The following is a 3,022-nucleotide window of genomic DNA, read 5'->3' on the forward strand; positions in this document are numbered from 1 at the left end:
TATATATATATATATATATATATATATATATATATATATTTCATGTATCTACTTATGAATGTACATCAGCTTCTTCGTTACAAAAATACGTGTCATATAGTCTCATAGGGCTAGTTCCCGGTTTCCGTGGCACATATATTCAGACTTTGACGGGACGTTAGCCTGTGGTAGTTTTACTCGTTTTGGCTTACTGAGTGGACAGGAGCAACGCGAAATAGAATGTGTTGCTGAAGAACACAACTGGATACCCAGTCCAGGAATCGAAATCACAATCTTACGATCATGAATCCAACAACTCTAACCACTAAGCTACGCGCCTCTGAAGGTTTCTACGCTGCACATTCATTATTACCTACTTAATCTAACGTGTTAACGTGCAAGTCTTTCGGTATATTCTACAAGTCACTTCTGCTCTTAAAGTGTTTCTCAGTTCGTATCAGTATGTTATAGTATGTTGATGTCCCTTTGAAATACGGTTATAAACCATCCAACAAACGTCCATAGGATCCCTGTAGATAAAAGCAGACAATGCTAAACTGCAAACGTCTGGATTTCCTTTCATTATAACAATTAACAAACTCGTACAGAATTGCAGAAATATTCTTCCATCGTGGTGGGTTGGTAACAATCTTTATCATATTGACAGAACCGCTCCTAACTACAACAATGTCATCGAAGCGAGTAAATTATAAGAAGAGACATTGTTATATCACTTTCTCTGCCTACCTTTTTAACCTAAATGTTACGTTTAAGATAGGTAAAGATTTCCTACTAGACATGGATAAAGAAAACTGTTCAATACATAGACTCCGAAAGTTAAATTTTAGTTTTAACGCCTACATTCAGCAAATTACACCACGGAGTCCCGTTGATCATGTAAAACAACGCCATACGCCCTCTCATTAGATGTTGCAACAAAAAAGCTGTCCTATATGAAGCTAAGGTCAAAACTTTAGACAGGATCCATGGTATCTTTGTATAACAGAAAAGCAGTTCAGATGAAATTCTGATATGATACGACACACCTTTAAAAACATTGAGAAATGGAGTTGTAGCTGAAACAGCGAACTACATTTGAGCATTGAAAGAAACGGTTGTCAATTACGACGTGTTGGGAAATTAGGGAAAAGTGTCAGATTTATATAAAACGCATTTAAAATGTATGATCCCAGCAAAGTTTTTGTAAAAATAAATTCTGAAAACTGACTAAATTCCAGGATAAATTTGAACGACTCAAAATGAGATAGTGTGTTCACCCAGATTTTTCATATTTTTCTCTCTCTTCCCTTCTACCACTCTTTCTGACTGAGCCGAGATTATTTTATCTATATCAAAATTGTGTTTCATCTTTGTGTTAGGGAAGATTAAGTTATTTCTTCTAGATTGAATGACACGTTTGAAATCTTCTCGTCATCTTGTTTATTAGTGTATAGACGAAGTGTATTATGCTTTCTTTTATAGCTAAGTGTAACATATTATAGGAGTCGACTGTATAAATATAGACTAAATTCTTCGTGTTTAGGTTGCAGGGATTATTTTGATACATTCGTTAAGAAAATTTATTTTGCGCATGTAATATTTATTGATTAGACAAATGTATTTAGTGTGCTGGCTAAGTAATAAAATATAATCGTGTTTCTAGGTGTCAAGAAGTTTGCTTCCTTTGAGGAGTATAACTGTCTGACGTTATATACGCAGGTCCTCCGATTGAGGAGAGAACTAATGGTCGGCAGAAGTGAATAGGTTAAAAGTTAGGAGCTGGCAGTAGTTCAGAAGCTAAAAGCAGTGAATGGGGGATGTAGGAAATGATTTATGGAAATGAGGCAGAAAGGCTGAGAGAGACGTGGTTACTCTTAGTAGCTGTCAGAAAATGAACTGAAGAGTTAGTGAGAAAACCTGTAGGTAAGATAAGTAGTGAGATGAAGGACTGGCGATGTAATGCGATTTAATCAACGACAGATATACAGTCACGTGAATAGGAAACATAACTGATGCAATAAAACAAAGTAAAGTAAGAGATCGGAAATGGAGTGGATTTTCGAACAAAAGAATTTCGAATCTTGGTTGTGTAATTGGACGAATAGAAAATATGTGAAAGCCAGACATCTTTGTTCAAGTGTGCGTGGGTGCATTTGTATTTGCCTATATTTCGCTAAGTTTATATATACCGGTGTAAAACGGTGCATCAAGTTATTATTATTATTATTCAATATTTGGGAGTTTCAGGTAAATTTCTACTGTATCACCTGCTACACTTCCGTGTTGCTGGAGTGTATGCAGCATTGTGTGTTCTTTTTTTATTGTTGGGAGTGTGCAAAATTTCCTGATATTGCATTACATCAGTTTATTTTTTCTATAGGGTGTGGTGCAGTCTTATGTTGCATTAGTGTGTATATTTTGTGTTGTCTATGTAATGCTTTGAGTGATCAGCCTGCTGGTTTATTTCATTGGATATTTGCTATTTAGAGCGTGGTTTGTGTTTGTGGGTTGCTTTGTTTAAGTTGTATTATTGAATAGATAGTGGTTTGCGTAAGATTTGGGTTATTCCTAGCAGGGCTAGTTTTTGGATAGTGTGTAGTGTTGAGGATCCAAGTATAGCTTCTACATTTTTGTTCATATGCTTTCTTATCATGCCCAATGTTCCAGTTATTACTAGCATTGTTTTCCTCGCATCTTCAAAGCTTTAATTTCGAAGTCTTTGTACTATGACAATTTCTCTAATTTTTATGGATAATATTTAAGTCAGAAGCGACTACAATATCTATCACTATATTATGTCTGGTCAATTAACTTCTATTTCTTTGTCGGTTTGAACCCGCATGTCCCAGATGATTATGACCTGATCGTTCTTCTTCTTCTTCTTCTTCTTCTTCTTATTATTATTATTATTATTATTATTATTATTATTATTATTATTATTATTATTATTATTCAGTAGTTTTATTTTTATAACGTGCTTTCACTTCACTACCGAGCGCAGCTCTGTGCACCTTATTATTATTATTATTATTATTATTATTAT

The sequence above is a fragment of the Octopus bimaculoides genome, chromosome 5 (genome assembly GCF_001194135.2).
Source record: "Octopus bimaculoides isolate UCB-OBI-ISO-001 chromosome 5, ASM119413v2, whole genome shotgun sequence".
In the NCBI taxonomy this organism is placed as follows: Eukaryota; Metazoa; Mollusca; class Cephalopoda; order Octopoda; family Octopodidae; genus Octopus; species Octopus bimaculoides.